This window comes from Caretta caretta, chromosome 3, assembly GCF_965140235.1.
Source record: "Caretta caretta isolate rCarCar2 chromosome 3, rCarCar1.hap1, whole genome shotgun sequence".
NCBI lineage: Eukaryota > Metazoa > Chordata > Testudines > Cheloniidae > Caretta > Caretta caretta.
Genome location: NC_134208.1, coordinates 196,122,713 through 196,135,390, shown reverse-complemented (window position 1 = coordinate 196,135,390; position 12,678 = coordinate 196,122,713). Strand labels below are relative to the sequence as shown.

General features: G+C 39.6%; 1 protein-coding gene across 5 annotated transcripts in view; it reads right to left on the bottom strand.

The window, feature by feature from the left end:
- PELI1 (pellino E3 ubiquitin protein ligase 1) overlaps positions 1–12,678 on the bottom strand; it is a 163,138-nt gene that overhangs the window by 17,801 nt on the left and 132,659 nt on the right. Inside the window, exon 1 of one of the 5 annotated variants that reach the window (XM_048842687.2) lies at positions 10,239–10,388. The exons of 3 other annotated variants lie outside the window; for them this stretch is intronic. The gene's annotated coding sequence lies outside the window, so the exon portion shown is untranslated. Of the gene's footprint in view, positions 1–10,238; positions 10,389–12,678 lie in introns of those variants that run through there. One more of the 5 variants, XM_048842689.2, reaches the window with a different exon arrangement.

The following is a 12,678-nucleotide window of genomic DNA, read 5'->3' as shown; positions in this document are numbered from 1 at the left end:
AGTGTTTAATTGTTATTATCTCAAAAGATTAAAAGGGAAGGTTTTTTTTTAAATAACCTACAAGTTTAGGGCTCAGTCCTGAACCCCTTACTCACTGAAGAATATTTACATAAACATCACATCAACAGGCCACATCACCAGCCCCCCACACCGCCCACGGTGAACTGAGTCCAGGAATTCAAGAGCCAACACCATGGAGTTTCTGCACAGGTTTCAGAGTGGTAGCCGTGTTAGTCTAGATCAGCAAAAAGAAAGTACTCCTCGTTCTTTGTGCCTACACACCAGCTCTGCTCCCCAGTGGGATTGCCCTTACACCCTGGCAGCGCAGTTCTGCTGGAGACAAACTACCAAGGACTTCTTGGGGCCACATCTTCCCCTGTGATGGAGCTCATTAGCAAGATACAGCCTAGGCACGGAGAGCCTGTAGGTTTGGGCCTGTATTGGGTGTCTTGAAGCACATGGGCCTGCAACAGCCTGTCACCATCTTTATTAGCCATAACTGCAACAGGATTTCCTGCTTTGCTTTCTCTAGTGTTTCTCCATGCAAGTACACTGAAGCATTGCTCAATATAAAATGGATTTACCTCCATGTTGGTCTGGGCAAAAGCATGTTACAAGCAACTATTCATCGCCTTTAAATGTCAAAAACGACACCCCTATATTTCTAGTCCTCTCTTTAATGACTAACCCATTTATAAAATGTAGATAGGAAGAACAGAGGCTGCGGAAGAGATCAAAGTTCAGTCTTCTCTGCATACTGCCACTTTTGCCTTAGCCATCATATTTTATAGTCAGCACTTTGCTTTTTCCTCTTCTGAAATGTACATTGGATGTCCTTAAAATCTTGACATTTGCTGCTCATCATTTAACTACCATGGAATCTGCAATACTGTCCATTAGGGAATACTATTAGACCGGTAAATAAAATGGTGTGGTAAGTAAGATTTTTCTGTGCCTTGCTTACTTGTAAGAGTACTGAGCAGTATACTTAAAGCTGCCTCATGCTGGCAGGACCAGAGGATATAGGAAAAGATCTGAGAGATAGCAGTTTTGATTTTGGTGTGAAAAGGTCTGGAATGTTCTCCCCTTGCTATTTTTCAGGTAAAAATTTGTTCTGTGGAGAGCCCTGGAAAAATGCAGCTGCCAGCCCCAAAGTCAGGTTCTGACCTTCTGCCTCTCACTCGCTGTAATGGGAATTACACATGCACGTTCAGAGGAGAATAAACCTCTTTAAAGAATTACATAAACAGATGGCCAAGCAACCTCATTCTGGAGAAGAGGACTACAGAACAGAGACCATAGAGACTCTTACCATTGACCAAAACAGTGGATCACGTTTCATGTTAAACACCAATTCAGCCAGGACAACAGCCTCTTTTGATGCACCACTTCAGACTTCTAAAGAGAGTTATCTTTTAACTTGGAAACCACAGTACAAAAAGATTTTGTTCACACCTAAATCTAAAACACACCCTAATTAATTTTTGTTAAGCTAAGAGGAATCCAAACCAAACTCATTTTGGGGGGATACAACCACATTAAGATCTTATTCCCCTAGGAGAAAATTCAAGAATTACAAAACCAATTATTGTGATCATGGGAACAACTGTTCCTCCACTGCCAGAGGAAGGCAGTAATTTGCATGAACGTTTTTGAACTAAAATTCTCCAGCTTTTTATGCTAAATTCAAGCATATAAGATTTTGTCAATTGCACATGGAAGGCCTGATTTTCAGAAGTACTAAACACCAACAACTCCAAACTCAAGTACCTACAAAACTCAGGCCCTCAGTGACAAATTCAGAGGTGAAATACATGTTGACATATGTTACACATGGGTAAGTCAGTGTAAGCGGGTGTAACACATGCTAAGGAATCCAAGGGGGAGGCCTTCAGCCTCCTCATGTACCTTCTCACTGCCCTTGTTAGTTGCATTTCTTGTGACACTATCCCCTTGATATGTAATTACTCCCAATTTTTTGAAATGATACACCATTTATGTCAGCTCTGAACATGTCCCCTCCCCACCCTGTTTGCAATGAAACCTGGGCATGCTCTACAATGGAATTTCAGCCGTACTGGTTTAAGCCCTTACAGTCCTCTAGCACGATTCACACTAGTGCAAGTCATTTCTACACTGGGGGTTTGCACCAATGGCTGAAAAGTACAGACAAAGCCTTTGTCAGGTTTGTCTTTGTTTTTAGTGTTATAGACAATCATGTTTTCTTAAAATCATTTATGACTTTTAAAAAGAATCCTTTACCAAGACCTTTTGTGGACTCCCCACCAAGAACTGCAAGAACCTTAATCAAGTTTAAATAAAAAGTCTTCCAATGAAATTTCTAAGTAGTCTTACTGGAATTTCACAAAATTGAAAATTACACTCAATATTATATTATAGGGTCTTCTAGGAAAGTGGTGGAGGCCTATTTGCATCAATCATTTAGAACTGGACAAAGTACTTAAGGATTCACTGTAGGAAACCCTCCTGATCTAGCAGAATAGACTGGATTTATTTAAATAAGCCTTTTCTTTCTCAATTCCCTGTATTTCTGTGATCAGTAATAATGTGCCTTTTTAATCTTTCATAAGACAAGAACGTCTTTAAGAGTCAAACAAGGTTAATGTAAGATTATAGAAATACAATTCAGCAGTCTCCTTGAAATCTCACATCTAAAAGATCAATTATCTTGGCACAATGGTAGTCAAGATCTTCAGCACAAGCAGCTGAAAACTCAGTAGTTATCAGATCTCCTGCCCCTAGAACCTTGTCAGTAATTTTTCCATGTCAAGGAAACTTTCTTCAGTTTTACCATCTAGAACAGTTCAATAAGGAACTGAAAGCAATTTTTTATTTTCTAAGCTTGTAAAGGTTCTTGTGAGGTGATCTAGCCTCTCAGACTCCCAACAACTAATCAGACTAGAGAGAGAATGTTATGAAGCTTTCCTAGCTGAACACCCTTCTCAAAGTCTATTGTTTCCTCCTTTGAAAAGGAGGCATTGTCAGACATGCCATACACAGCTCTTAGGCCAGTGGTTCTCAACCAGGATACATGTACCACTGGGAGTATGCAGAGGTTTTCCAAGGGGTACAACAACTGATCTAAATATTTGCCTAGTTTTACAACAGCTTACATAGAAAGAACTAGCAAAGTCAGTACAAACTAAAATTTCACACAATGACTTGTTTATACTGCTCTATACACACTATACAGTGAAATATAAGTACAATATTTATATTCCAATTGATTTTACAATTATAGGGCAAAAGAAAGCAAGCAATTTTTCAGTAATAGTGTGCTGTGAGACTTGTATTTTTATGTCCAATTTTGTTAGCAAGATGTTTTAAAGTGAGGTGAAATTTGGGGGTAGGCAAGAGGAAGGGGGGTACAGTAGACTGAAAAGGTTGAGAGCCACTGTCTTAGGGGACAGAACCCACTAGCCCAGCCAATCTACCAGTTGAAGGATTTACATGAAAGCTAACAATTTATAACGCAGTAGTACCTAATGGCTGGTTCAACCCCATTGTGTTAGATATTGTACAGACATCAAGCGAGTTTAAAATTCTTCGTATCTTCCTCATCAGCCATGCTCCTTCCTCAATTGCAGAACTTTGATCTCAAACAAATACAATTTTTACTCCAAAAACAAAAGCCTTGTCCATTTACATTTTTGGAAGTTCAGAAGGGAAGATGACTTGACAACTCAGAGTACTGGGAACAGGTCTTCACCTCAAGATCATTGCTTCAGATACAGCAAAGGGGCCAAATCTTGCATACTCCTATGCATGCGAGTAGTTCTATTAAACTCTATGTGATTATTCATATAAGCAAAGTGACTCATGCATAAGTATTGGCAAGGCTCGCAGTGGCTGAAAACCATTATTCTATGGCTGTTTGGTGATTTACATGTAATGAGCTGGTGATCTCAGTCAGCTCCTAAAGGACAGCTGTTACTACCACAAAAGATACCATCATAATGGACACTAATTTGCATCCTTATTGGCAGTCTCAGCAGAAAAACCTAACTACTGAACAGTCATGGTGAATGGAGGATACTTTCACCCTTAGAACTGGTTCCGCCAGAGCAGGGAAGAGCCAGGAGGGTTGGGTAGTTTTCACTGTTGCTGTCCAGGGTGTATGCATTTTGTGGAAAGATTGAGGACCTCATGTCCACAAAGCTGTCAAACGGATCAAACTCAAAAACAGAATATTTTTAAATGCAGTCTAGAAAAGACAAAGCAACTTTCCTAAGAGTTCTCTACCCTCCCCTTCTTTACATCTTCATCTCAATCATGGAAACGTTTGTCTCTTGCTGTGACAGGCAGAGAGAGAGAGTCCGATTTTAATATGCAATGTTGTTGTAGCTGTATTGGTCCCACGATATTAGAGACAAGGTAGCTTTTATTAGATCAACTTCTCTTGGAGAGAGAGAACTTCTGTTGGTGTTCAGAAGTTAGTCTGATAAAAATCTTACCTCACCCACTTTGTCCCCATAGATTTTTGGGTATACTTAGGCTAAGGGATAGGAGGAAAGGTTATTTCCACATCTCTTCTGTTAATTAGACAATACAGGCACTTAGGAATACTTCAAACCACATAAAGGACCAACACACTTGTATCAAACCATATGTTGTGGGAGCAAGCAATATATATGCAAGAAGCAAACACCAATGGAAACCTGCAACAACTTCACTGACTACATTTATACTGAAAGCAGAATTTGGCTGTAATGTAAGTGATAGAACAAATGCTTTCATGCTTTGAAGGGGACCTGGCTGAAGTTTGCCAAATTTGACAAAGCTTTTATTTGAAAATTCAGAGGGAAAAAGCACAACCAAGTGCTGAGGTTTTTCCTACCAGTTGTACTTCCATGTCCGGTTCTCAGCCACATGATTATCGCAGTATTTTCTGATCAAATGGGAACACGTATACATTAGTCTTTCCTGTGGCTGCTATTAAGTCTATAGACCCTGCCTGGGATTTTTTGGTTTATTCTGACACCAGAGGGAGAACTGATTGGTGCACAGCACCTTCAGGAGTTAATTAATGAAGTCTACTGAACTGCTAACTCAAAACTCAGCTTTACAAAATGCAAATTAAACTGTCAGCATCTTAACAGTTAACATGCGGGGGGGGGGGGGGGGGAGATGGCGAGTTCAATGAGCCTAAGTAGAGATTCATTAAATACTCTGCTGTGAGCTAAAAATACTAGAATAAAAGTCTCTTTGTAGTAAATTACCATCATTTTCTAAACACAGAGCTAGCATTATGGGCTGTTAGCAACTGTAGTTCATGCCAGACTAGCCTTTTCTAAAATGCTGCGATTAAAAAAACCACCACACACAATATATTCATTGACAGAGGTCTCTTTTAAAAATAAAAATATGCTGATTCAGAAGCAAAAGCAGAAAGTTTTAACTGATGTCACTCAGCTTTGCAGTATTTTCCTCTTCGTGTTCTACCTACAAGCTCTAAATCTTTATTCCTACTCACTAAAGATGAAAAAGCACCACAGACCTTGCAATTGACAAGCCCAATAAATTCTGTATCATGTTAGGTGTCAGAGTAGCAGCCGTGTTAGTCTGTAGCCGCAAAAAGAAAAGGAGGACTTGTGGCACCTTGGAGACTAACCAATTTATTTGAGCACAAGCTTTTGTGAGCTACAGCCATTGAGCTGTAGCTTACGAAAGCTTATGCTCAAATAAATTGGTTAGTCTCCAAGGTGCCACAAGTCCTCCTTTTCTTTTTGAAAATGTTAATTCTGTATCTGGAAACCATTCAGCTCTTACTTATCCCGTTCCTCTCATTCATTTAGAGCAGGACAACAGGACAGTCAATCAGTTTAGGTATCCTGGTTCATTTACAAGCACCAAACCCAGTTAAATTGAAATTTAACTGGTGAATTATACACTTACCAGTCTGATTCTATTCTATCACAATGGTGACAATTACACTGAAACCAATGAAGTTTCACTAATGTAAAATATATCAAGTTAATATACTACGTTTTAGTAAACAAAATTACTCTGTCCCAAAATACAAAGGGTCTTATAATAAAGGGAATTCCATGTTAAGTGATGACTAAAAACCCCACAATTAGGCCCCAATTTTGCAAACAAAACACTTTCACACGTGCTTAACTTTAAATTCATGGGAAGTCCCAAAATTTGTAGGATCAGGACTCCACATTTTCCCAGTAATTCTTATGAAGGAATCCAATATAGTGTTTGCTCTCATGTCATCCCTAATCACTGATGCAGCAGCCCTGTTTTCTGGATTTAAAAGCAACTGGCTGTTTCTCTCCTGCCCATGTACCTCGATTAAGATTCCAATGTGTTTTTTTCCTATGCTACCATTGGCCTTTTTTCAGCAAAAAGACATTTTTAATGTGAAGTCTAGGAGGAAGAGAGGCAGAGAAAGTGGCAAGCAGGTCTAGTTAGATGAAAAATTTAATTTCCCACAGACTACCTGCCTTCCTGATTGACTGGAAAAGCCCATCAGTCTATTTGCCGGATCCAATGAGTGGGTTGGAGAGGAGGGAGGTGTGTGTAGTATAACTTCCTATTATACACACATGAAAAGATTAGATCACGCTACTGGGATTGTCAGACTATATTTATTGTAGAAGGCACAATGCCATCTAGGATACCATGCATTCATTTAAAAAAAATGAAATCCAGTTTTTGACAGACTTATCTTTTCATCTGATGCTTTGCTTCATGAAGATGATAGTTTGCTTTATATCACGAACCTGATCATGAAAGTCAATAGTGTTAACTCCTGATCTACACTGGTGTAAGTGACAGAAGAATCAGGCCCCTAGACTACAAAGTTTTTTGAGGCAGCGACAAAGTCTGTGAAGCACAATGCCCATCCGGGATAGTATAAAAGCAATAGCGTATATTAAGCTTAAATACATTATATATTTCCTGCTCAAATCTTTTTCCAGAAAGCTTAAACTGATATCACCACTGTCTTTACTTAAGTAATTATGGCGCTCAAAAAGTACATAACAAATATTATCCTCTGGTGTATGCATTTATTAGGCCTACAGTTTATTTTCAATGCTTTTCTCTTTCCTCCAAATGAAAAATGCATTTCCATATACACGCTGAATTTTAGTTTCTGTGGGTTTTGTATTGCATTTGGCTTTAAAGTTATATTCTGCTTTACACTTGAGGCTGATACTGTCCTTAACTCACACCCCTTTGTACTGGGCAATTAGGGAGTAAAGATGGGGGTGACATCATTGGTAGCATGATTTTACTGTTCTAAAGGAAGAATATTTCCTTCTTCTCTCTGTGGAAATGTTGATTTTCTTTTTAATACTTAAAATAGCTCTGCAGTTTGGTGTACACCTTTTTAAGGTCAATGACAGTTTTTTTCCTTCAAATAATTAATCCCCTTTCTCAAAGTCTGTGCTTCCCCTCAAGGCCCTAAAAAGGCTTAATCATCCATTGTACACACAGGAGGGATTTCAGTTTTATTTTCAAACATTTTAATATTAGTAACCTAATAAAAAAATCACAAGGCCAAACTTCGGCAGCGTGTAATCTTTTCTACACAGGCCACGAGCATAACATATGATATTCGCAAGGTATGTCCGTTTCTGTGCCCTGAGACTCTTTACTACAATCTCATTTATTAGAGTAGCAAACCTAAAATATCTTCGGTAAAACAGATTTATTAGTAGATTGTTAGCCTTGAAACTATGGTACAAATGGTCAAACCACAAACAAAGGCTCCAAACCTGCAAACACAAAGACAAGTAACTTTACACAGAAGAGTAAACTTATTGCCTTGGTCTTGATCAGAATATCTGACTTTCTCCAGTTTAAACATTAATTTCCATTGAGTTGACAAATCTCTGCTGTAGCCCCACAATTTGTTCCATTTGTATAAATGCATCTGAAGATGCATCAGTGTCTTTGGGTACGTCTACACTGCACTAGGAGACCCACCACCTGAGTTAGATGACTTGGACTCGCCGGGCACAGGCTGTAGGGTTACAAATTCCAGTGTAGACATTAGGGCTCTGAGACCCTTCCCCGTTGGGGCTGCAGGTTGTTTTATTGCAGTATAGACATTCCCTTTGAGACTTCAGGGACCACAGCATAAAGAACAAAACATTTTTGTCTGATGAACAAGGCAAACATTTTAGCAGATGTTAATTACATACTTGTTTAAAAAATTTCTGCACCTTCTTCTTCAAAGGATGGTTAAGCACACTGGGTCAGATTCCACTCACAGTCATATCAGCATTACTCTGCATTTACACTGAGATCAGAATCTGATCAACTATGTTAACACTATACTCAAGGGGGAAAAAAGTTACATAATAGTCCCTGCAATATTTTTAAAAAAATCAGCATATTTTTCTGTTATGAAAAGTAACAGCTGATCCTCCTCTGAGGAAACCACGATGTCCTCCCACAGAGAAGTGATGTAATTCAGAGACACTGTGTGGGAAGCTGAGAACATTACCTTTTAGCACAGGATGGCTATTTTAAAGCTGCAACTTTGATATTGCCATATAACCTCATTAATTAGGAGAAGTCTTTGCCACTTGCAAGGTGGTATGTTCACATGCAGTTTACCCCTCCCTTCCCATGCCCATTAAATAAAACCATGTCTACAATACCACTTTTGTTGGTATAACTTTTTTCACACCTCTGAGTGACACAAACAGCCCCCTAAGCAACATAAGTTACACTGACAGAAGCACCAGTGTGGACAAAGCTGTGCCACTATAAGCTTGCTAGTGTAGACGTGGCCTAAGTCTCAAGATAAAATAATGACATAAACCACGTAACCTTTGCACAAAGCCCACAAGTTGGCTATGGAGCTTTTTCTGCAACCAAACACTACAAACCTTATTCAGTTGAACTACTCACAAGAGTAAAAATTACTCATGAATGACTTGTGAAGGTAAAGAGCATGGGACCAGGTTCTCAACTCGCAGCTTTCTGAATCAGCCCTTGGTTGCACTTGTAATATAGTCTAGTTCATCCAATTTCAAAAAAATTGGAAGATCTCTCCTTTGCACCAGTTACTCAGACTTACAACTATGAAAGTGCTACATAAATATATGATTCCATGTAAATGTTTTAAATAAAAAAAACCAACAAGCAGTAAATGACAACATATCAGGTGGCATGCTTGTAAAGACATTAGCTTTCTGCCTAGGGTAAGGATATGTTATCAGCTAAAAAGTAGAGCTTTTCCATTTAACACTGACAGTTAGGGACTGGTTCTTCAAGAGGCAGAGACCAGGAAGAGCTGCATACTACGCAGGATAGTGCCCTTTATAGCCTTCATTGAGTCTTCCGTGCTGAGGCAAGAGAAAAGCACCCTAGAAACTAAAGTATATCACCTGAAAAAATTCTTCAGTTTTTATGTCATTGATCGAAGCCTCTCTTCTAGTACACAAGAGTTTTGGCCATGTTTATTAAAACACTTGCCAAAAATACAGATTTATACGTTTTTAAAGACCATTTATCAAATCATTTGCATACAGGATGGAGATTTCCTGTGTTTTTGTGATTGAGCACATTGGGGGGAGGGGGATCTACCATATAATGCACCTTTAGCTAAAACAGATGGAAAAAGACAGACCCTGCCCCACTACAAAACCACCTCTGAAAGTTTGTTCTGCAGATTTGGACCAGAAAGCTTTGATTCTTGACAAGCTTTCTGACTATTAATTAATAACATGGCAACATATAAGATTTTTTAGACAACAGATGTTCTAATACCAATAAGGCATATTCATAGCACCTTTAATATTAAACTGTTGGTTAGACCAATGCACAGGATAAAGAAGCTAAATATTCAGACTTTAGTAAGAGACTGCTGTTTATAGTCATTTGTTTTGACAACACCAAATGCTTCAATCACGTCTCATTCCTAAATTGTAGATCAAGATGCCCCAAAATCATCTTAAACTATTTTCAAAGGACAAGACACACAGTGTATAATCTACACTTTGAAAGCCTCTCCTTATTTTAGGAGGGAGAGGAGCCAAAAAACACCACACTGCCTATTATCTCAGATTCCCTCATCAATTTGAACAAAAAACGTTAGATAAAATGCTTTGAATTATTCTACAGCTACTTACAGAAGGAAACTCACTTATTCGTTAATCTTGTTTACAAAAAATCAAAAACGCCTACTAAATCCAACAAGACAGAGAAACAGGATATTAAAACAAAAGGCACTACTACATCCAGGCACTTACCAGTACCTCTTTATTCTTCCTGTATTTCCACACGCTATACAAAGGGGAGCAAGGGGGTGAAAAAAGCCAGTCTTTTTAAAATAAAGATGAAATCCACAGAGTTCAAGAGTATCCTTCAAACCGCAGCAACTCGCAGGCTCTGACTGCCTCTGCTGTGTGTTCGTTTACTTAAGCACTTGGTAATGCATGCTGACTGAACCGGGGGCTGGCTCAGAAGAGTTACGCAATCTAGGAAAACACTCCACTGCCGACACACCATTGGCTGAAATCAGAGCTCACATCCCACTTAACCCTCTTCACATTAATTGGTGGCCCCAAAAGGAAGAAAAGGAAGTAGGTGGTGTAGAATACAGTTTTTAAACACAAGCCTGATCCCTAGCAATTCTTCTGGATTGGCATCTCAGAGACCGTCCTATTTCTGGTCAGTCTTACTTACATAACTGTATTGATACAGACTATACGGTTTGATCTTGTTTTTTAAATGAGCACTTAACCAAACTAGCTTTCCTCACCTCCCACATCAAAAACAATTCCCTAATATAGTACTTACTAAGATAGCAACAATAGAAACTCCTTAGAGTACACCTACACCAGAATCACTGCAGTTGTGACACTATGGTTCAGATGCTACAGGAGTTAGGCGATAGCTAGGCCGTCGGAAGAAATCTTTTGTCTATCTAGCAGTGTCTACTCTGGGCTTAGGCAGTCTTAATTACATCACACAGGGCCTGAAACTTTTCATAGCCCTCAGCAGTGTAGTTAAATTGACCTAATTTTGCAGTGCAGACGAGCCCTTAGGCATTGCCAATCCTATTTTAAACCAGATACATTTGGATCTTTACCTGCTCTAAACACATCTACAGATGCCACTTGTGTCTATCCACTTTCAGACATCAGACACTGCCGGCCAGCTGCTTCTTACGGGCTCACTCATAGCACACACATGGGGCCAGGTTCTGATCTCTTCTCTGGGGTTTGTCTACACCACCCAGCTTTTACCTAAAAGTCAGCATGTGTAAAAGCTCTTTGTCAGCACTTTTGCCAACAAAATACTTCCAGCCCCGCGAGCGGCGTTAGCTTTGTCGGCAGGAACGCTCACACTGCCACTTCTGTCAGCAAAACTTTGGTCTTTCACCGGGGGGGGGGGGGGGGGGTAGGGTAGGGTGTACCCGTGAAAGACAAAAGTTTTGTCGACAACTTCGCAGTGCAGACATACACTTACTCTAGTAAATCTGAAGCAAATCCTGTTGAATCAATGGACTTGATTCCTTACTGTCTTACATCTCAAGTGATTATTAACATTTGAGCAAAGTGAGTGCAAAGTGGGTGTAAGACATTGGTAGCCTCTACCATTCAATACTCACTTGGCTGTCTCTTTGCCCACGTGTAAATGACTAGACAGGGTGCAAAGTTGGGGCGAGATTCAGACCCAATCAGTTAGACCAGATTTGCACCACAGTAAGAGTTCAGCCTTTGGCCCAACATCTCTTATCTGTTTAGGGAAACAGTCCAACTTTCTTCCCTGGTCAAATAAATATAATCTTTCACTGATGGTTATAGATCAGTCTACCTCTGGCATGAGGAGACATGGGGGAAAAATCCAATCCCATTTTCAACTGGTCTCACAGGTTCATGATTATCCTCAAAAGTTTTATACAATGTTTTTGTGGGATTTATTTAAAAAACCAAAATAGCATCAGGACTGCCTCTCGTGTGGATGCTGCTATATGGTATAAAGCTACCTTATAATGGCACAGCTTAAACACACTTTTATATTGATGTAATTTCATGTACATTAAGGAGTTGTACAGCTTTAACAGTACCAGTTTCAAACAGATATAGTTAAAGCAGTACAAAATCTGTGTGTAGACCAGCCCTTTGATTAATCTGGCACTCGTGAAAGCAAGGCTATTTGCAGCACTAGTTGGAGTGCAATTCTCTTGTGCAACTCCACTCCCCACAGATACCACCAGCCCTCACTTTTCACACTCCTGTCCTGTTTATATTTCCCTGAGCAGAGATGCTATCAAGGGGGCCAGAATCTGTGAATTGTTTGCGATGTGGACAATGGAGAATCTCCCCACAAGATCTCACTGCCATTTCTGTGTAGTGGACCCTAACTGCAGAGAAAGGGTCTTGCCCGGACACTAAATAACTCTCCCAGATATATACCCTTGCGGTTCTGACTCCATTGCTTTGCTGCTGGCTCAGGTGGGTTTTTTTACATTTGCTTTTGTGAGTGGTGTGACCAATTCAGAAGAGGGGCTTTCATTTTATAAGTAACAAGTTTCTAGCCATCAAGGTTGTAAGAAAACCTTGAATATCTGAACCAAGGGCAAACTAATAAGTGGTTATCTCCCCTTGTGGGGCAGACAGCAGGAAAACAATGGTTCCAAGAGGTATGAACTCTCAATGAGATTAACAGTGGGATAAGGAGAGA